Source organism: Lepisosteus platostomus, chromosome 5 (genome assembly GCF_059453375.1).
Source record: "Lepisosteus platostomus isolate fLepPlt1 chromosome 5, fLepPlt1.hap1, whole genome shotgun sequence".
NCBI lineage: Eukaryota > Metazoa > Chordata > Actinopteri > Semionotiformes > Lepisosteidae > Lepisosteus > Lepisosteus platostomus.
In genome coordinates, this window is record NC_142615.1 from 63,445,452 (window position 1) to 63,468,050 (window position 22,599).

Genomic DNA, 22,599 nt, shown 5'->3' on the forward strand with positions numbered 1-22,599 from the left:
GCTTCTTTACTCTGAAGATTCGTGTAAAACTCTTAAAAGCGCTTATTTCAGGGACTCGTGCTTGTCCTCTACTGCTCCACACGGGTACGCTTTGTAACACAATAATCTGCGATGTAAACTTTTTTTTTCTGTTTAATGAATTTTATTCCAAGGTTTGTCGCTCTCCTTCTCCAACTGTGATGATTCGCTTCTCTTCACAGTCCGGTGTGTTTTTTTTGGGGGGGGGAGATTTTATATGAAGAAAAGCCCCCCGGGCTCCGGACAGGAGTCTTCTCCAGCTCTGCTTTGTCAGAAAGAGCGCTGTGACGTCACACACACCAGCCAGAGCGCCGGGATCAGAGAGCGAGACCGCGGGAGACGCGCGGAGGGAACGGAGGAGAATTATTGATCACTTATGTATCGACAACCAATTTATTCAACTGAAGGACCATAGAATAATCGATTAACTTCTCTGATTCTTGAGTACTGATTCTTTTCTTGACCCTGTTTAAATATCTAGAAAACAGTCAATAAAGACTGTATCGATCAATTACCATAGTGCGTTTAGTGTTAATAATGTTCAATCCGAAATTAAACAATGATTATTCATATTATTATTTAGGTAACTCTATCCTAGAGCTAGAAAATTATATTCCAAGTTGATAAATGTATGTAAGTAACAGTTTAAATGAATTTTTTTCAGTGTTTATAAATCATAAGTATGGTAACCATGGCAACAGCCGGCACGTCACTGTATGTGTCTAGGTGTCTCGCATTCGTCACAGAGAGTGTATGTGACGTCACGGGCAGCAACTAATACTACTACTAGTGTATTCATTTTAACATTAGTGAGAGTACAACTGGTAGTTTTAATGGTAGTGTTCATAACAAAGTGTGAGTATTAATAACAAAGCGCTTGTTTGTTAATCGCGTCTCCACTCGTCCGTTGTTCTGAAAAGAACCTGTAAATGCTACAATTTTCTTTACTCAGCAGCTTATTAAAAACAGCTCCCGTGATGTTCAAACCGATTTTTTACACAGAACACTGACACAGCTTTGCGTTCTGAATCTCTTTTTCTCGTGCGTTTATTTAATGTGGCACAATGCACTGGGATAAGGGTATTCTGTTCACAAACCAATAGCATTTAAACCACAGCACCCACAATGCTGCAAGTAAGTGTTTTGCACACTAAGCAGAGAGCGATGTCTTCCTCGTTAGTATAGTGGCGAGTATCCCCACCTGTCACGCGGGAGACCGGGGTACATCAGGACGGCCACAACGCAAAGTACTGACCCCTATACGATCACGGCGAGTTACCGATACACACGTGACAGGGCGGAAAAGGCTGTGCTCTCTTCGTGTGACATAATTCGGAAAAGTCCTGATGTTGCATTTTAACTGAGCCCCAGTATACATCGACCCTTGGACACTCTGAGTGACAACTCTCTTGCGTGTTTTCTCATATTTATGTAGTTTGCTTGCATGATGCCCAGAACAGCGGGGTTGTGTGCTCCCATATGGTCTAGCGGTTAGGATTCCTGATTTTCACCCAGGCGGCCCGGGTTGAAAACTCCATACTCCCGGTATGGGAATGTGTCAGTTTTGCCTCCTGCTTTCCAAAAGATCAGCACCATACGAAGGAGCCGCATTAAAACCACTCGAATGTGCAAAACGTGCGAGAAGAGGGGGAGCTTGTTTCCAACCGAAGACTTCTCGCATGTGAGACGAGCTGATCATCGCTGCAGGAGGAGGGAGGGTTACTCTGGTAGACAGGGCTGACCTTCGGCAATAGGATTTATACTCTCCAAGATGATATTTGCACTTTCTGGAGAGGCGATTTTCTCCACTTTAGTAGCCCGATTTCGTCGATTGCGTGGAAAGGGCTGTAGAATGTGGCGCCGCCTTTCCTGCTCCGTCCATGACAGGCGTGCTGGTCTCTGGAGAGAGAGCACGGTCCATCAGCGCACTCCAATAAAGGCACTGGAAGCAGCTGAATCGCATTGGCGAAGCTCAGCGCTGGGCCGCTGGGCACATCTTACCACCGTTACCGTAGTGTAGTGGTTATCACGTTTGCCTCACACGCGAAAGGTTCCCGGTTCAAAACCGGGCGGAAACAGCCTTCTTTTGTTGCCACGCACAAAAGGGGATTGGGGATTCGCCTAACGCTGTGATCGAACAGACCCACTCACCTCTTAGTGTGGCGGGATCTGCACAGTGCATGTCGCAGCGCATCCTGCTTTCACTTCAATGCGCGTCCTGATGTACCCCGGTCTCCCGCGTGACAGGTGGGGACAGGTGACAGGTCCTATATTAATGAGGAAGACATCGCTCTCTCCGACCCCCGGCATCATGTCCCGACCCACCGTGCTGGAAGCCGACGCGTGCTGTGATTCCTTTACTGAGCAGAAATGACAACCGAGGAGCCGAGAGATCATTTCAGCATTTCGCGTCTGATCGGAAAACACAGACGACCAACTCGGAATGACTTGCCTTTGACACTTATCAAAGCGTTCTTTGTGCATCGAACAGACCCACTCACCTCTTAGTGTGGCGGGATCTGCACAGTGCATGTCGCAGCGCTTCCTGCTTTCACTTCAATGTGCTTCCTGATGTCGAGTCGTGTGCCGTGCGGAGGCTCTGAAAGCGAGAGCAATGAAAAGGTGCACGACGCTGTGAAAGAAAACAGAGAAGTGAAAGGCAGTCCTTTCTCTAAGGAGGTGAAAGAAAACCCCGGTCTCCCGCGTGACAGGCGGGGATACTTGCCACTATACTAACGAGGAAGACATCGCTCTCTCCGACCCCCGGCATCGTGTCCCGACCCACCGTGCTGGAAGCCAACGCGTCCTCTGATTCCTTTACGGAGCAGAAATGACAACCGAGGAGCCGAGAGAAAATTTCAGCATTTCGCGTCTGAACGGAAAACACAGACGACCAACTCGGAATGACTTGCCTTTGACGCTTTTCAAAGCCTTCTTTGTGGACGACGACTGCACCGCCTAGCAGATACAAATGGGTTGTACAACTTTGAACTAGCAAATGGAAGAGGGCTAAGCCCCCTCTCTTTTAGCCCAGGTTCGATCTGTCTCCCAGAATCACCAGGGCGCACGCACACACACACCCGTGCCGTTGAAGTGCTCTGCTTCATTTCTAAGGGCAACTCAACATTCACTCCTACCCCGAGTGCAGAAAAGACAGCGTCCGCAGCAACAACAGCTCAGGTCTCTGCACAGGAGCTAAGCTGCCCCCATCTCCTCTGCTCTGCAGCTCCTGCGGAGTGGAGTCCTTCCTGGAGCCGTGTTTGCAGGCGGCGGCTCCCCGCGCCCTGTCTGTGCGTCGTGTCCAAGAGCTCCTGGGAGGAAGAGAGAGCCCTCCCACTCGGGGGCTTTTCAACGGTCTGTGTGAGGAGGGGCGGGTGTGTCAAGTAGCTTATCGAGCGGAAGCCTGGGGCGGCGGAGAGCTGTGATCGTGCAGACCTTGAGGTGTCACCTCTTTGTCTGCTTTCCCGCCCCCCCTCCGCCCAAGTTGGGAGAGCGTTAGACTGAAGATCTAAAGGTCCCTGGTTTGATCCCGGGTTTTGGTATTTTGTTTCATCGCGCCCTTTGTTCCTCTCTCCAGCGCACCCTGCCTAAAGTGACGCGTCCCTTTCTCAGCCCGAAACGCAAGCGAGACACCAGCAGCGGTCCCTGCAGGTTTCCGTAGTGTAGCGGCTATCACGTTCGCCTAACACGCGAAAGGTCCCCGGTTCGAGACCGGGTGGAAGCAGCCTTGTTTTGCACGCTCCTGTACTTCACAGAGGTCTTGAACGACCGGTCATTTGTTCCCAATGTATTTCCGGTGCCTTCGTGCACTCTTGTACCAAACGCACGTTCCTTCTGTACGTGGAGCCGATCATTTGCAATTGGGCTGTGCCGACAGACCAGGACGAGCTCTGTCGGCTCAAAAGCAGCGCAGGACCTGCAAGAACAACAGAAAGATTAGCATCCAGCGGGGGCCTCTTAGTGAGCCCAAGATCTCATCAAGAATCGGCTCCAGCAACAGGGCTGGGCGCATTGTTCCATTCTCCGACCACTCTCGGTGTAAACAAGTCCCTCCTGGTCTCTGCTTGAAATGCACTTTCCTGCGTTTGCTTTGTTGTAACTGGCTTCCCCTGCATGGGCGAATGTGAAGAAGATCCTTAGTAAGTCATTGAAGAAAACCAAGAAGAGGTCGGAGTGGCCTCTGTCGTTCATCAACGATCCAGTCAGGCAGTACTCCTCCTATTCTGCCAGTATGCGGATTCGAACCGGGGTTGTTGCGGCCACAACACAAATTCTGAGCACTATACGATCACAGCGAGTTACCGAGACATACACAGCCAGTAGGAAAGGATGTACTCTCTTTGTGTGACACTGGTCGGAAAAGTCCTGACGCTGCATTTCAACTGAGCCCTAGTATACATCAACCCTTCGACACTCTGAGTGCCAACACTCTTGTGTGTTTTCTCCATCAAGCAGGTCATGAAGGCAGCAATTACAGTTTGCTTACATGACGCACGCACAACATGGCTGTATGCTCCCATATGGTCTAGCGGTTACGATACCTGATCTTCACCCAGGTGGCCTGGTTTCAGCTCCTTGTATGAGAACGTGTCAGTTTTGCCTCCTGCTTTCCAAAGATCAGCACCATGTTTTACGCCTCCCCCGAATATCGAAGCTGCCTCTAAATCTGCAAATGAAGATGAGTCGATAAACCACTTGTTTTTCGTATAACTATACATATATTCATTTATTACTGATTTCATTCATTGAGCACGGATACAATAGAGGTACAGCCATTCACTGTTTGACATGTCTGCACTGGTACAGAACCTAGCAATCAGAAAACGGGTGAAACTGTCTTGAGAATTAGCATACAGTACCGAGGTCCCCATGACCAAATAAAGGCTAACCTCGATAATCAGCCTAAATAATGCAGACAACAGCAAAACGACTGACTTTGAAAAGGGAATGAATGTCCGGAAGGAGTAGTGTAACCAGCTTGAAATGCTTCTCCGGACCTCTAACTAAAAGAAACCGGGAACCAGCAGTGGCATCGACTCCTTTCGAACTGGGATCCTATCGCAGCTCGTGGTGTCCTAACTCTCCCGTATCTGATATTGGACCAAGCACATCAGGAGAGAGCGCGAACGCAGTCCCCCACTACCAGAAATTATGCAGTCGAGATTCCCACATTTGGGGAATTCGCAGGGGTCAGCACAGCCGGAGTGCAATGGCCGAGCCTCGCCCTGGGTGAACCGATTTTTTAAGAACTTTATTTTCTTTTCACAAAAAAATACAGGACATCACAAATTAGAAAGCTTTACATTAATATACATACTTAAAACAGTATATATAATCACATCTCATTACATATTGACACGGTACCAGTTATATAGCAACAATTTATTTTTTTCTGGTGCAAATCACATTCTTTACTTAAACATGATAATGTTTTTCACAGTTTCTTGAGATATTGACCTATGCTCTCAATTTCCCACAGATTTTCTGCTTCCTCCCTCCCTTCTCTCCACAGATCTCTGAGGTAATAGTTCTCTCGGGTGATGAACAGGGCCAGGCTACCTGCTGCCTTGACTGGGACCTCGATGCCTTTGAACAGCCCCATGTTCCTCACTCTCCACAGGGCGTCTTTCCCACTGTTCACCACGGCCCAGATCCTGTCAAACACGTCAGGAGGAAGTTTGACAGGAGAGATGCCGTTGTAGCGGCAATGCTTGTTAATAAGACAGAATTAGGCGGTGGTATTCTGTCCTAAATGAGGCCCCATCTCACCCTCCATCTTTGTGGTGCAGCCACAGAGAAAGTATTCATGCAGGTTGATTTAAGATGTTTTCTTTTGATAATGGACAGCTCCCAGATGGGGATGCACTTAGCTTAGCCTGGCTATCATGATCAATGGTCATCCATTGGTGCCTATCTGTCTAGGGAGTGCCGAATGGACATCTGGACTGCATTCCTAAGTGTCAAGAGTAAGTGACTCATATCTCACCATGACCAACCAATCAGGGACTGGCAGGGCGTGGTAATACCACGTGGGTCTCTAATGCCCGCCAAACTCTCAACCAATCAGCACACATCTATGTCTTGGTCAAAAAGGGAGCGCAAGCTCAGATCGGGGCTCTCCTTGGCCATTTTCGCGTATCCTCAGAGACAATCACGTGACAACTGCTGTTGTCTGCAAAGGGACTTGGACTTTGTTCTAAGCGCGAGGCCGAGGATCCCATACGTACTCAGAATTCTACCAACGTGAATGATCCGCTTGATCAACGGCAGCCTACAGTTGGACCCTCATCGACAACCTGAATAGCTTATTCAGAAGCAGCGCTGGACCAGGAACGAACCAGCTTCTTTCCAGGCAAAAGAGTGACTTGGTGTTCGTGCCGGGAGATTCCAAATCCATACACAGTGGATAAGTAAACCCCATGTTCTACATTGTGTCTCGAGAATTCAATTGTACCTCAACACAAGTTGTTATCAATTTAATTCATGAGTAATGTATTTACTTCCGAGTTTAGAGTAACAGTGGGTAATAACACTGATTAGCGATTTGGTAACCGAACGATATATATTGACATATATTCTCTGTTGTGTATCTCTTTGTGTTGGCATCTATTCGAGATTATATACCTTGTATATTGATAACCCTCACAGTAAGGTCTGCCGCTCGTATCCAGGCAGACTAGTATATGTTTGGTGCACAATTTATATGAATAAATGTATCTCGTGTATTGAACCCGTGTGTGTGCGTTGTTAGTTGTTCTGACGATTGATTTTCTAAAAGCCACAACGAACAACCTCGTGATTACTGCTACAATTAATAATTGTCTCAGTAAACCCATCAAACCTCTACAACCACGATACACCACCATAAACTATATTAATTTAGGAACATAAACATATAGTGTAAACTGTATATGGCTGGTATTGGTAGTTTAAAGAAAAAAAACACACCAGTATTCCACTTTCTTCCTAAACATTTTAAGCATCAAAGTCTTACATGTAGTAAGATTTTACCACGTTTCGGAAACGTTTTTACATGCTCCTTCTGACCATCTTATCTTTATATACTTTGTGAAAAGTCATAAGATATTCACATTTTCTGTGAATGTGCTCGTTATCAGAGTAAACAAAAGCATACTTTTAGAATTTGATTAATAGGGAATATAATATGGAATCACGAACCTAAAGAAATTAATAACGATATAATTATTTTTATGTACTGTAGCTCAAATAGTAGTATAATACACTTTCTATGGATACATGTGCTTCTACGCAACGCAGAAGCACATCCACAAGTAACATTACCTAGCTAAGAGAGGACATTGGCTAGCCATTATGATAAATACAGTGGAAAAAAGCAATTGGGAAAATAAGACCTGCTGATCTGTTATACATACCAGGAAGAGAACAGAATATGATTTTTTTCTGTTCGAAACGTGTGTTGTCTTTATGAAATTCATGTATTTTAAACGTTTAATTAAGAAGAAAAAAACTTACAGAAAGATACTAAGCTGATCACGAGATAGAAAGATCACCCGTTTTTCGCGCATAAAAAGTGGCTATTAACTGGGTGAACTGTTATTAACTGGAGTCAACTGGGTGAAAACACATAATATGAACATGAAACAAAACAAAAAATAAAAATAAGATACAATCTACAGACATTAAAACCGGTGTCATGGAAATATAACTATCAAGGAAGCCACAAGAGAGAGTTCTCACCTGAGTAAGGTCTTTATTTCAATATTGGGAGCACCCAGAGACTCAATTTGTTCCAAGCAGTACAGGGTTTTCATAAGACGTTGCGCTGTAAAAAAGCTCAGCGCTTTGTCCCTTCTAAAACTTCCACTTTCCCTAAGAGAAAACAGATTACATCAAAAAGCGAAAGAAGAAGCACTAGATATGTTATTCAAAGCTTATCAGTTACTTTCAGCTAATTCTAACGACCCAGACAGCATATATTGTTTTGGTACATTGTCTTCTAAAGTAACCTAAACAGTGTACTTTGTTGACGCACTGTTTTCTAAAATTCTGCACGTACTGTAGCACAGCAATTACATCCTTGAAATATATTATCTAAAAGCCCCAATATATTTCTTTGCAAAGCTCTGTACATTTTAAGAATCAATTTACTTATTAGATTTCCACTTAAAGACTTGTTCGGCTGGCGTTCGGGGAGTCGCGTTTTTCAGAATTGTATTGAGATCGTTTTCCACAGAGCTCAGAAGTCAAAGAACAGCAGCAGCTCTCCACAGCGATCCTCTATAGCGCCCTTTCTCCCGCAGCTCCGTCCTCATTGGAAGGAAGCAAGAGTGAAAGCCTGAAGTGAAATAGAGCGGGGACGAAGGCAGTGAAGAGAGAGAACGTGGGAAGAAGAGAAAAACGCAAGGGAAAAAAAGCAGCGTCGTAAAAGAGGTGACGGAGCTGTCCTCTCAATAAGAAGGGTGCCGCGAACCTTGCTCTTGCTTACGGCCACACCCCCTTGAGCACACCTGATCTCGTCTGATCTCGGAAGCAAAACAGGGATGGACCTGGTTAGTACTTGGATGGGAGACCGCCTGGGAATACCAGGTGCTGTAAGCTTTTAAGCGCAGGAGGCGCCCTATCCCCGCTCGCTCGCTCATTCCCCTGTTCACACGTGCAGTGCGGCTTGTCCGTCTGTTTATTTGTCAGCTTTGGCGAGACACGGGTGCTTGTGTATTAGCGTGAGCGTTTTTTATTCTGATCATGAACAGTTTTACAAGTCCGCAAAGGATCGAGAAAAGGTTTATCGCCAGCTGAAAAGAGACACAGCGCTTCGGCTGTGGAGACTTGTTCGGCTGGCGTTCGGAGAGTCGCGTTTTTCAGAATTGTATTGAGATCCTTTTCCACAGAGCTCAGATGTCAAAGCACAGCAGCAGCTCTCCACAGCGATCCTCTGTAGCGCCCTTTCTCCCGCAGCTCCGTCCTCATTGGAAGGAAGCAAGAGTGAAAGGCTGAAGTGAAATAGAGCGGGGACGAAGGCAGTGAAGAGAGAGAACGTGGGAAGAAGAGAAAAACGCAAGGGAAAAAAAGCAGCGTCGTAAAAGAGGTGACGGAGCTGTCCTCTCAATAAGAAGGGTGCCAGCGAGCCTTGCTCTCGCTTACGGCCACACCCCCTTGAGCACGCCTGATCTCGTCTGATCTCGGAAGCTAAACAGGGATGGGCCTGGTTAGTACTTGGATGGGAGACCGCCTGGGAATACCAGGTGCTGTAAGCTTTTAAGCGCAGGAGGTGCCCTATCCCCGCTCGCTCGCTCATTCCCCTGTTCACACGTGCAGTGCGGCTTGTCCGTCTGTTTATTTGTCAGCTTTGGCGAGACACGGGTGCTTGTGTATTAGCGTGAGCGTTTTTTATTCTGATCATGAACAGTTTTACAAGTCCGCAAAGGATCGAGGAAAGGTTTATCGCCAGCTGAAAAGAGACACAGCGCTTCGGCTGTGGAGACTTGTTCGGCTGGCGTTCGGAGAGTCGCGTTTTTCAGAATTGTATTGAGATCGTTTTCCACAGAGCTCAGATGTCAAAGCACAGCAGCAGCTCTCCACAGCGATCCTCTATAGCGCCCTTTCTCCCGCAGCCCCAACCTCATTGGATGGAAGCAATAGTGAAAGGCTAAAGTGAAATAGAGCGGGGACGAAGGCAGTGAAGAGAGAGAACGTGGAAAGAAGAGAAAAACGCAAGGGAAAAAAAGCAGCGTCGTAAAAGAGGTGACGGAGCTGTCCTCTCAATAAGAAGGGTGCCAGCGAGCCTTGCTCTCGCTTACGGCCACACCCCCTTGAGCACGCCTGATCTCGTCTGATCTCGGAAGCTAAACAGGGATGGGCCTGGTTAGTACTTGGATGGGAGACCGCCTGGGAATACCAGGTGCTGTAAGCTTTTAAGCGCAGGAGGCGCCCTATCCCCGCTCGCTCGCTCCTTCCCCTGTTCACACGTGCAGTGCGGCTTGTCCGTCTGTTTATTTGTCAGCTTTGGCGAGACACGGGTGCTTGTGTATTAGCGTGAGCGTTTTTTATTCTGATCACGAACAGTTTTACAAGTCCGCAAAGGATCGAGGAAAGGTTTATCGCCAGCTGAAAAGAGACAAAGCGCTTCGGCTGTGGAGACTTGTTCGGCTGGCGTTCGGAGAGTCGCGTTTTTCAGAATTGTATTGAGATCCTTTTCCACAGAGCTCAGATGTCAAAGCACAGCAGCAGCTCTCCACAGCGATCCTCTATAGCGCCCTTTCTCCCGCAGCTCCGTCCTCATTGGAAGGAAGCAAGAGTGAAAGGCTGAAGTGAAATAGAGCGGGGACGAAGGCAGTGAAGAGAGAGAACGTGGGAAGAAGAGAAAAACGCAAGGGAAAAAAAGCAGCGTCGTAAAAGAGGTGACGGAGCTGTCCTCTCAATAAGAAGGGTGCCAGCGAGCCTTACTCTCGCTTACGGCCACACCCCCTTGAGCACGCCTGATCTCGGAAGCTAAACAGGGATGGGCCTGGTTAGTACTTGGATGGGAGACCGCCTGGGAATACCAGGTGCTGTAAGCTTTTAAGCGCAGGAGGCGCCCTATCCCCGCTCGCTCGCTCATTCCCCTGTTCACACGTGCAGTGCGGCTTGTCCGCGAGACACGGGTGCTTGTGTATTAGCGTGAGCGTTTTTTATTCTGATCAGGAACAGTTTTACAAGTCCGCAAAGGATCGAGGAAAGGTTTATCGCCAGCTGAAAAGAGACACAGCGCTTCGGCTGTGGAGACTTGTTCGGCTGGCGTTCGGAGAGTCGCGTTTTTCAGAATTGTATTGACATCGTTTTCCACACAGCGCTTCGGCTGTGGAGACTTTATTAATAAGGCCCCTCAGTAGTTGAGATCTCTGTTATACCCATCTAGAAACATGCAATCAGCATGTTATTGCTGAAGCAATAGTCACAACATTATTCCACACCTGGGTGAGAGGCGGGTTATGATGACAGTCATGCTTTCTACACCTTATACTGAGCTCAGAAATGGACCAAGCGGACATCTCACGAGCAGATCCCTCCGCGTATAAGAAAGGCAACTTGTCTCAGCAAAAATACCACGGATTCACATCCAAAATATGATAAAAAGGGAAAAACCCCACACTTGGAATGCAAACGTACCCTAAAAAGGAAACACGGTTTTAAAACGAACTTGATTTTCCCCTGGAGAAACCTTTTTATGGACACACATCGCATCTATTACACATGTAGAACTAAATATAAAGATAAAACTTAATATAAGAAGTCATGACATATCACACATGACGAAGTCTGGTCCAGAATAAACAGTTTACACTGACCCACCTTTATTTACCCTGATCACTCACTTCTATTAACTGTTTAACTGGGTAACAAATTAATATTTGTTTCAATTTGGGATCTACACCTGGGAGCCCTGAAATGTTGGCCAGAGGGGAGAAGCTTATATTCAGACGTGAGAATATATTAAAAAAAGGATCTGATGTTGTTTTTCACCAAAAAATTATCTGATTATAGGACACACGAGTTTATAATCATACTCATTCCACTTTTTAACCCTGTATATATGCACAATATGAAACGTATATACACTAAATCTCACGTGTGACTCCCATAATATACATTTCTTTACGAAAATTAGGAACACTTACTACAATTATCAACCCCCATGACGAGGCAATATTTCATACCTTTGTTTCTTTGTGGGTTCAAAGTTCTGTCCTGTCGTTTCACACGTAACGTTTTGGTAGTTATCTCAATTTTCCTTTGCAATTATCTCCAAGATCATCATCAACTTTTTGTAAAACGCTATGCACAACTGATATTTAAAGAAAGTCCTGTACCAAAACGTCTTCGTAGGGAAAGACAACTTTTTTTTCCTTACGTTAGTCGCTACACGGTTACTCAGAAAATCCATTCACCGCCTTTCAAAAAAAAGTTTCGTTTTTTATTGTGGTTCACTGACATTTCTGTCACAATTCTGAGGGACCCCAAATAAAATTCACTTGCCGGTATAAAGACGCCGGCGAGGATAAGACAGGTATCGAGCCACCTGCGTATCTAGCGGACGTTTAAAATAAAAAAATGGCGTGTAATGTTGCGAAGGGCTACTGTTTTTTTTTAATAGTTTGTCGATTGTAAGGGACTTGGGCCGCGACAGAAATACTGGACGGGGTGGGAAAATGTTTATTGATGGTTTATTGTACCGCAACGGTCACAATTGACTCACCAGCAAAGATGGCACCGAGGCCACATCGACTCCCTCCCGCCCTGCCTCGCACCGAAGCTCGAGCTGCGGAGGACGACGCCAAACCGCCGGTCCACGGTCGCGGGCGCCGGACATAGACGTCATAAACCCTTCCGAGGCGCAGGAATTATAGATCACTGTAGTTTCTTCTGGACCCGGATTAGGGACAGTGTGCCCTCCGTGAGAGTCTTCTGAGGAAGCCAGTGTCTCATGGGTGTCCAGGCTTGGTACCATCTTTCCATCACAGGACACACAGACACACACACTCACACACCCTGGACAGGACACCAGTCCTTCACAGGACACACACACACTCACTCACACACCCTGGACAGGACACCAGTCCATCACAGGACATACACACACCCTAGATAGGACACCAGTCCATCACAGGACACACACACACTCACACACCCTGGACAGGACACCAGTCACTCACAGGACACACACACACACTCACACACCCTGAACAGGACACCAGTCCCTCACAGGACACTCAGACACACACACTCACACACCCTGGACAGGAACCAGTCCATCACATGACAAACACGCACTCACTCACACACCCTGGACAGGACAGCACTCCATCACAGGACACACACACACCAGGGCCAGTTTTCCCAGAAGCCAATTAGCCCAAAAGCCTGTCTTTGGACCCGGAGAACACAGGGAGAACATGCAGACTCCACACAGACAGTCTCCCCCCCCCCCGGGTCCAGACCCGAGCCCGAAGCCCCCCCGCGCTGAACCCCTCCGTACAGACGGCCGCACACAGCTCCGTTGTTCCCGATTCCAGAGGTGATCTGTTAAAAGAAGCCGGTGTGTTGCCTCCAGGTGACATTTCCTACTGGAGTCAGGACAGGAGGCTCTTCTGTACACAGAAGGGGGTGGGGGTGGGGAACAAGCCGCCCAGCCCTGTGGTTGAAGCCGATACCCCGGCTTCTCTCCAGACACAGCTGGGTGAGCTCCTCCAGTCAGTACAGGGGGCTCTACTGTACACAGAGGGTGGCGGGGGTGTGGAACAACTCCTTTGTTCGGGGCCTTGGGGCATTCTTGTTGTGAAAGGTGCTATATAAAAAAACTGAATTGAAATTGAATCTTACAGGTTTGGGTTTTTCGGAGATCTTGTCAGAGATCTTGTCTGACGTGCCATTTCAAAAACGTAACGACACTCCTCACGTCCGAGCGCCGCCGGTCTGTGACGTAACGTATGCTTACACAACCATGACGGTTTCATCATGGACAGCACGAAAGCCCGAAAAGTGGTTGACGTTTTAATTTGGCAACGCCACGATGGATCCCAGTTTTTTTTTTTATTTTGGAGGCCAAAGAGGACAAAAAAGGAAACGTCTGGAGGTGGATCGATGGTCATCTCTGCGGTTGTTCTGATGTTCTGGAAAAAACAAAACAAAAAAAAAACGGCTCGCTTGCCCGGTCGTGTAGTGTTTCCACACCCCACGCAAATCAACTTCTCTTCGCCCCCGGGGGCTCGTCGCCCGCCGCACCCCTCTCACGTGATAGGGGCTACCCCCGGCTGTGACGCACTTACCCTACCCCCTTTTCCGCCAACATCATACCGAAGGTCGCGCTTTGGGCCGCGGTGATGTTGACGAACTGTCTTGTAGCGTGAGAAGGGTTTAAATTTCGACTTATAGAGTTGGCCATCGTTATATTTCGCGAGGTATCATACGGGGGGAAAAAGAACATTTATATTTTATCAACCTACTAGTAATACTGGGTGGATGTCACGTTCCCCAAAGTTCAGTGCCTCTCTCTAATAAAGTAGAAACGCGACATTAAACTCCGTTCGAAACGGGAGAAATCACCAGGACACGATACAACTGACGTCCGGAAAAGAAAAAAAGAACTCCTATTCCCATTTGTAATGACCCCGTCGTGTTTTTCCCGGTGTGCGCTTATCTTTCGGAGACCGTTTCTCTCTGGTGTTGTTTTGCTGTTGGAATAAATGCCGAGGTGACCCTTCTGTGTGGAGTCTGCGTGTTCTCTCCAGCGGGTCGTTTCCTCCACCGTGGGGGCTGGTCGAACCGGGGTCTCCCAATCGTCACAGAAGTGTGTGTCGTTTTGGGTGGTGGTGGGGGGGGTGCATCGAGGATACTGCGCCCCGAGGGGGTGACCTCTCACCTTACTCCGGACGAAGGGAGAACACCTGTACCTTCACGAGACCGGGTTGTGAAAACTTCTTCTGGCAGTTCAAAACGTTTCGAAAGGACTACAGCGCTACCCTGTTTTCCATTTCTATCGTGTATTATTAGACAGTCATGAGTATCTGTACTGATCACAGAGTCCCCCTCTCACTGCCAGGACTGAAGACCAGTGCAGCACGAATAATAATAATAATTAATAAGTCTGGACTCTCCACTCAGAGCTCCTCCCAGGTCAGGGGGATCCCCTCCAGCCCCCCCAGTGTGCAGCCCCTACCTGGATGATGCTCCAGTCCGCTCAGCACACAGCAGCTCTCAGTGGGGAGGAGAGCAGAGGGATGGAGCCAGTTCAGAGAGGGGGGTGATAAGGAGGCCATGATGGGTTAAGACCAGGGGGGGAATCAGGCCAGGACACTGGGGTAACACCCCTACTCTTCTCCAGAAACACCCCGGGATTGTTAACGAGCACAGAGAGTCAGGACCTCGGTTTTACGTCTCATCCGAAGGACGGCGCCCGTTTACAGTCCAGTGTCCCCCGTCACTATACTTGGGCATCAGGACCCACACAGACTGCAGGGTGAGAGCGCCCCCTGCTGGCCCCACTCACACCTCTCCCAGCAGGAACCTTAGGGGGGGGGGAGAGGGAAAAAACCAAAAGCTAAACAGATTTTTAAAAAAAATTTTTTATTGATGCTTAAAAAAAGGTCATCAGTCCAGTCTGGGGCCCCTCAGCTTCAGTCCAGACCAGTCTGGGGCCCCTCAGCTTCAGTCCAGTGCAGTCTGGGGTCCCTCAGCTTCAGTCCAGACTGGGGTCCCTCAGCATCGGTCCAGCACAGTCTGGGGTCCCTCAGCTTCGGTCCAGCACAGACTGGGGTCCCTCAGCTTCGGTCCAGTCTGGGGTCCCTCAGCTTCGGTCCAGCACAGACTGGGGTCCCTCAGCTTCGGTCCAGTCTGGGGTCCCTCAGCTTCGGTCCAGCAAAGACTGGGGTCCCTCAGCTTCGGTTCAGACTGTGGTCCCTAAGCTTTGGTCCAGCACAGTCTGGGGTCCCTCAGCTTCGGTACAGCACAGCCTGAGGTCCCTCAGCTTTGGTCCAGTCCAGTCTGGGGCCTCTCAGCTCCAGTCTAGTCCAGTCTGGGGCCCCTCAGCTCCAGTCCAGTCCAGTCTGGTGTCCCTCAGCTCCAGTGCTGTCCAGTCTGGGGTCCCTCAGCTTCAGACCAGCACAGTCTGGGGTCCCTCAGCTTCGGTCCAGCACAGACTGGGGTCCCTCAGCTTCTGTCCAGCATAGACTGGGGTCCCTCAGCTTCGGTCCAGCACAGTCTGGGGTCCCTCAGCTTCAGTCCAGACTGGGGTCCCTCAGCTTCGGTCCAGCACAGTCTGGTGTCCCTCAGCTCCTGTCCAGTCCAGTCTGGGGTCCCTCAGCTTCGGTCCAGCACAGTCTGGGGTCCCTCAGCTTCGGTCCAGTCCGGTGTCTCTCAGCTCCGGTCCATTCCAGTCTGGTGTCCCTAGGCTGCAGTCCAGTCGTCTGGTGTCCCTCAGCTCCGGTCCAGTCCAATTCAGTCCAGTCCAGTCCAGTCCAGATTTTAGCTGGCACAGAACCAGGAAAGGAACCTGGAAAGAATATTGTTATTGCAGGTGTGAGGGACACAGACACAGACGTCACCATGACATCAAACAGCAAGAGAAGACTCCTCCTTGAATCACAGACACGACCGGGCGGCGCCCCCCTGTCTGCTCACCTGCACCTCCTCTTCCTCTTCTTGTCCTTCCCGGCAGCCTGCTCCTCCTCTCCCTCGCTCTTCCTCTCCTGAGCTACGGTCTCCGCCGCCTCCATCGGCTCGTCCTGATCTTCTGTCTCCACTGACACGCAGCTCAGGGACTTCAAAAAGACGCATCGGCGCTTCTGAAGCAGAGACAGGAGAGTCACGTTAAGAGTCGGACTGGACACTCCAGGACATGAACACTGCACTGAGAGAGAGAGGGGTTCATACAGACACACTGACTGGACACTCCAGGACATGAACACTGCACTGAGAGAGAGAGGGGTTCATACAGACACACTGACTGGACACTCCAGGACATGAACACTGCACTGAGAGAGAGAGGGGTTCATACAGACACACTGACTGGACACTCCAGTACATGAACACTGCACTGAGAGAGAGAAGGGTTCATACAGACACACTGACTGGACACTGGACAGGAGTAAAGAGAGGATCAGAGCATTACCCACCTTCTTTTTCTTCTGTCTCACAGGAGGTGGTGATTGGACCTCCTCCAGCTGGAGTCCGAGTAGGGAGAGAGGGGGCAGGAGAGGGACAGCACAGGGAGAGAAAGAGAGAGACAGGTGAGTCAAGTGTCCCAAGAGCACAGAGACTCTGCTGAGATCACACTCGCAGTGAGTGAGCCTGGGTGTAGCCCACTAATACTGACCCACTGGACACCACAGGACAGAGAGGAGGAGAGAGACACACTGAGGACAGAGAGGAGGAGGAGAGAGACACTGACAGACAGGGCTGAAAGAGAGAGAGACAGAGAGGCAGGGAGAGGCAGACAGCAGGCCGAGAGAGACACTGACAGACAGGGCTGAAAGAGAGAGAGACACTGAGACCCAGGGACAGACAAGACGGCAAAACTCCACCACAGACAGGACAGGGGGCAGGGTGGGACCAGCACTGACCTCCTTCCTCTCTCCTGCCGGAAGAGCTGTCTCCACCTCCTCTTCCTCCTGCAAGTCAAGAGACAGGCTGAGAGAGTGACGGGCTGGCGGGACATCGGCGAACAGAGCTGAAGGCAGAGAGCAGAGGAGACAGGCCCAGCTGGGACAACGCAGGACAGACAGAGAGCAGGGAGACACACGGAGAGACACAGGGAGAGAGACCCAGCTGGGACAACGCAGGACAGACAGAGAGCAGGGAGACATGGAGAGACTCAGACAGAAGGACAGAAAGACAGAAAGAGAGAAGTACAGACGGACAAAAAGAGAGAGAAAAGGACAGATGGACTGATGGACAGAAAGGCAGAGAAAAGGACAGAAAGACAGATGGACAGATGGACAGAGAAAAGAACAGAAAGACAGAGGGACAGATGGACAGAGGGACAGATGGACTGAAGGATAGACGGACAGAAGGACAGATGGACAGACAGACAGACAGACAGACGGACAGACTCTGTCACACTTGCCTCGTCAGACATCTCAGCCTCTCTCCTTGCCCTCCGCACCGGGGAGCCCCAGGCGGGGCCTGGCGGGGCCGGGCGGGCGATGGGGGGCAGGACGGGCGGGGGCAGGGGCAGGGGCACCGCCCCGGGCAGCAGGGGGGGCTCGAGGGGCATGGCGGGGAGGAAGGGGGCGCGGCGGGGCGGGGCGGGCAGGGGCCTGAGGGGGCCGGAGGGGGACACCGGGGCCGGGGAGCGGAGGGGGCTCTCGGGCGAGGAGGGGGGGGACACCGAGCGGAACGAGCTGGGCAAGCCCGAGCGGGACGAGCCGGACGACCCCGGGAGCTCCAGCTTCAGCTCGGCCACCCTCTCCAGCTTCTGGACGAGCTCGGGGAAACACGAAGACACCACGGGATTCTGTCCAGCGGGGAGAGGGGGAGACACAACGCAGGGGGGATGAGGAGCAGAGACTACGCCTGGACAGGTGAGTGTGTACAGTGTGTCCAGTAAGAGTCTGGACAGGTGAGTGTGTCCAGTGTGTCCAGTGAGAGTGTGGACAGGTGAGTGTGTACAGTGTGTCCAGTAAGAGTCTGGACAGGTGAGTGTGGACAGTGTGTCCAATAAGAGCCCAGACAGGTGAGTGTGGACAGTGTCTCCAGTGAGAGTCTGGACAGGTGGGTGTGTACAGTGTGTCCAATAAGAGCCCAGACAGGTGAGTGTGGACAGTGTGTCCAATAAGAGCCCAGACAGGTGAGTGTGGACAGTGTGTCCAGTGAGAGTCTGGACAGGTGGGTGTGTACAGTGTGTCCAATAAGAGCCCAGACAGGTGAGTGTGGACAGTGTGTCCAGTGAGAGTCTGGACAGGTGGTTGTGTACAGTGTGTCCAGTAAGAGTCTGGACAGGTGGGTGTGTACAGTGTGTCCAGTAAGAGTCCGGACAGGCGAGTGTGTCCAGTGTGTCCAGTAAGAGTCCGGACAGGCGAGTGTGTCAAGTGTGTCCAGAAAGAGTGTGGACAGGTGTGTCCAACAGTAAGAAGCTGTCTTACCCTGTAACCTAGCTCAGGGGTGTTAGGGGGTGCTCTGTCTCCTACCCAGATCTCACCTTCAGCTCTGGTGAAATGCCGGACCACTAGGAGATGCTGGAAACGAGGACACAAGACAGAGGTTAGTTCCACAGAGCTCACTCAATCACTACAGCAAGCAGAGACCTCTCGGCCATCAGGACTGTGGGGGTCAGAGTGTGGAGCTGTAGGGTATCGGGAGTTTAGGGGTCAGTGTGGGGAGCTGTAGGGTATCGGGAGTTTAGGGGTCAGTGGGGGGAGCTGTAGGGTATCGGGAGTTTAGGGGTCAGTGGGGGGAGCTGTAGGGTATCGGGAGTTTAGGGGTCAGTGGGGGAGCTGTAGGGTAGATGTGGGGCACCGGGCCCACCACAGGGCGGCCGGTCCAGTCTCGCGGAAGGCGACCGGGTCAGACTTACGGAAAAGCACCGGGACTTGGGCCAGGACCTCTCCCGCTGCCAGTCCGGGTTCGGCCTGACCGGTGTGACCTGTGAAGACGCCAAACAGCCCATTTCCGAGACAGCTCTGACCAAATAGCCCAGCCCAGTCGTGTTGAGACTAGGGGCCTTGGGCACTCTCTACAGTGTGTCCAGTGAGAGTGTGGACAGGTGAGTCTCTACAGTGTGTCCAGTGAGAGTGTGGACAGGTGGGTGTGTACAGTGTGTCCAGTGAGAGTCTGGACAGGTGAGTCTGACCAGTGTGTCCAGTGAGAGTCTGGACAGGTGAGTCTGACCAGTGTGTCCAGTAAGAGTCTGGAAAGGTGAGTGTGTACAGTGTGTCCAGTAAGAGTCTGGACAGGTGAGTGTGTACAGTGTGTCCAGTAAGAGTCTGGACAGGTGAGTCTCTACAGTGTGTCCAGTGTGAGTCTGGACAGGTGAGTATGTACAGTGTGTCCAGTAAGACTCTGGACAGGTGAGTCTCTACAGTGTGTCCAGTGAGAGTCTGGACAGGTGAGTGTGTACAGTGTGTCCAGTAAGAGTCTGGACAGGTGAGTCTCTACAGGGTGTCCAGTGAGAGTCTGGACAGGTGAGTGTGTACAGTGTGTCCAGTAAGAGTCTGGACAGGTGAGTGTGTACAGTGTGTCCAGTAAGAGTCTGGACAGGTGAGTCTCTACAGTGTGTCCAGTGAGAGTCTGGACAGGTGAGTGTGTACAGTGTGTCCAGTAAGAGTCTGGACAGGTGAGTCTCTACAGGGTGTCCAGTGAGAGTCTGGACAGGTGAGTGTGTACAGTGTGTCCAGTAAGAGTCTGGACACGTGAGTGTGTACAGTGTGTCCAGTAAGAGTCTGGACAGGTGAGTCTCTACAGTGTGTCCAGTGAGAGTCCGGACAGGTGAGTCTCTACAGTGTGTCCAGGAAGAGTGTAGGACGTCCAGAGGCAATCTGTGCTCTCAAAAGGCCATAATGGACCTGCAGCTTGGTTTTCCTCGGACCCGCGACCCTGTCTCTTGAGCCGAGGCGTGTCCTCAGTCAAGATCACCACTGGAAGTGTCTCTCCTCGTCTGGAGGTGTTACCGTGAGACCTGGTCTGTCAAGCGCTTTGCGCTGCTATGTGTGTGAAAGGTGCTCTATCAGTGAAGTTTATTATTATTATTATAATACAGTGAGCGCTGCTGGGGGCGGAGAGGCCAGTCGGAGGAGGGCTGGACGCTGGACACTGGACGCTGGACGGCGGGGTGGACTTACTACGCCTCGCTGGGCCCGGGTCCTGCTGTGACCGCGCACGGCCGTGCGGCATCTCTGTTGGTGAATCGTCCTGCCGAGACAAGCAGAGTCACAGAGGGGAGGGGAGGGGGCGGAGCCACACAGCTGGGAGGCTTGTTCCCTACCCCCGCCCCCTCTGTGTACAGTAGAGCCTCCTGTCCTGACTGGAGGAGCTCACCCAGCTGTGTCTGGAGAGGAGCCAGGGTATCAGCTTTGTTCCACACCCCCGCCACTCTCTGTGTACAGTAGACCCTCCTGTCCTGACTGGAGGAGCTCACCCAGCTGTGTCTGGAGAGAAGCCAGGGTATCGGCTTCAACCACAGGGCTGGGCAGCTTGTTCCCCACCCCCACCACTCTCTGTGTAGAGGTGCACCTCCTCTCAATATCTTTTTACAGCACGATCACACCCATAAGAGTGGAGTAACGGGAAAAAAAACAAATTATTTCTCAACTTATTTTGTTATTTCTCGACAGCGGCATTTTTAACTGACTTACCGATTTCACGGGGATACTTCAGAGTGAATCTGAAGCTTAAACTATTATTTGATTGAAGTCGAAGTAACCCGCGAATCTTTTTTAGAAGAAACACGTGTTTAGAAAGCGCTATATAGTCCTTTCCTCCTCCTCTCTCTTCACTCCTCTGAGCTCCCGGGGCTCCGGCGCCGCCCCCCGCTAGAATCCGCTGCTCTGTGACGTCAGGCGGCTCATTGTGACGCCCCCGTGACGTCGCCCCCGACGCGCTCACGGCTCAGCCGCGAAAAAAAAATGGCCGACATTTTTCGCGGTTGTTTTTTTTTGAGGTGGACATTTTATTTTTCCAACTCTCGGCGGCCAGCCGGGTGTCCCTGTACGACCCCGGTAGTTGCCACCTCGGACAGGCAGGGGAAACGGGTCCAGCTGTTTCCGGCCCAAGGGTTACAAAAGCTGCACTTGAATTTAAAGACAAGATCACGTCGAGGGCGCATTCAGCACCCCCACGTCCAACATGGGTTTCCGTGGGGTGGGGTTCAGTGAAATTAGTACCCCCCCTACCCCCAAGTCAAAGAAAGACCAACCTCCACACCCCTCTAGCGGCCAAGGGCGGAAATTTCGGGCCATGCCACGTCCAAAAAACACGGGTTCCCCCCCGTCCTGCGGGGAAAAGAGACGGCATTTTCTTTTCCGAGCGCTGCGTGGGACCTCATGACCCCCCCCCAAAAAAACGGGCTTCAGAGACGAGGAAAACCAGGCACGTCGACCTCTCTACAACACCACCCGGCCGTTTCTGTTTCAGACCGTGGGAAAAAAATAAATACAATTTCGCCCCTCACCGACTGCCGTGCAAAAAAACACAACTTCACGCTACAGAAACGGCCTGTGTGAGGGGGGGCACGGGAAAAAAATAAAACCTGCGTGTTTTCGGCAGAGTAAGCTCAGCGGGAAAACTCCCTGAATCTCGGGGTTGCTTCTTGAACCCCGAAAACGACCTTTTTTCTCTCTCTCGTTTTCTTGGTGTCTGGGACGTTCACGAATTCCGCCGCGTCGGTGCGATTCCCAGCGGGACTTGAACATAACCCCCCCCCCCCCGTGGAGCCACAGCGCCCCCGTGTGGCCGAGAGGACCACCACCCGCAGGGCTGAGCTTTTACTGCCGTGTCCCGCTTTCACTCTGGCGATGAAGGAGGGAATCAAGGAGGAGAATTAATATTGTGATCCACCAGTCCATCACAGGACACACACACACCCTGGACAGGACACCAGTCCTTCACAGGATACCAGTCCATCACAGTACACACACACACCCTGGACAGGACACCAGTCCATCACAGGACACACACACACTCACACCTCCTGGACAGGACAGCAGTCCATCACAGGACACACACACACTCACACACCCCGGACAGGACACCAGTCCATCACAGGATGTTCAGTGCCTCTCTCTAATAAATTACAAACTTAACATTAAACTCTGTTCAAAACGGGAGAAATCACCAGGACACCATACACCTTGCTCCGGACGATGGGAGAAGACCTGTACCTTCACGAGTCCGGGTTGTGAAAACTTCTTCTGGCAGTTCAAAACGTTTCGAAGAGACTACAGCGCTACCCTGTTTTCCATTTCTATCGTGTATTATTATACAGTCATAAGTATCTGTACTGATCACAGAGTCCCCCTCTCACTGCCAGGACTGAAGCCCAGTGCAGCACGAATAATAATAATAATAATTAATCCGTCTGGACTCTCCACTCAGAGCTCCTCCCAGGTCAGGGGGATCCAGTGGGGAGGAGAG

General features: G+C 50.6%; 4 non-coding genes and 1 pseudogene across 4 annotated transcripts; 4 read left to right on the forward strand and 1 right to left on the reverse strand.

Annotated features, from left to right (window-relative positions):
- Positions 1 to 5,129: 5,129 nt before the first annotated feature.
- Positions 5,130 to 5,294, reverse strand: LOC148670983 (U1 spliceosomal RNA). Its single transcript, XR_015937890.1, has one exon. It is a non-coding gene; the product is annotated as a U1 spliceosomal RNA (small nuclear RNA).
- A 3,185-nt stretch (positions 5,295 to 8,479) lies between these two features.
- LOC148670984 (5S ribosomal RNA) lies at positions 8,480 to 8,598 on the forward strand. Its single transcript, XR_015938611.1, has one exon. It is a non-coding gene; the product is annotated as a 5S ribosomal RNA (ribosomal RNA).
- Positions 8,599 to 9,135: 537 nt separating this feature from the next.
- LOC148670985 (5S ribosomal RNA) lies at positions 9,136 to 9,254 on the forward strand. Its single transcript, XR_015937886.1, has one exon. It is a non-coding gene; the product is annotated as a 5S ribosomal RNA (ribosomal RNA).
- A 537-nt stretch (positions 9,255 to 9,791) lies between these two features.
- Positions 9,792 to 9,910, forward strand: LOC148670986 (5S ribosomal RNA). The gene has a single exon (XR_015937887.1). It is a non-coding gene; the product is annotated as a 5S ribosomal RNA (ribosomal RNA).
- A 537-nt stretch (positions 9,911 to 10,447) lies between these two features.
- On the forward strand, positions 10,448 to 10,556 carry LOC148670987 (5S ribosomal RNA; annotated as a pseudogene).
- Positions 10,557 to 22,599: the final 12,043 nt, after the last annotated feature.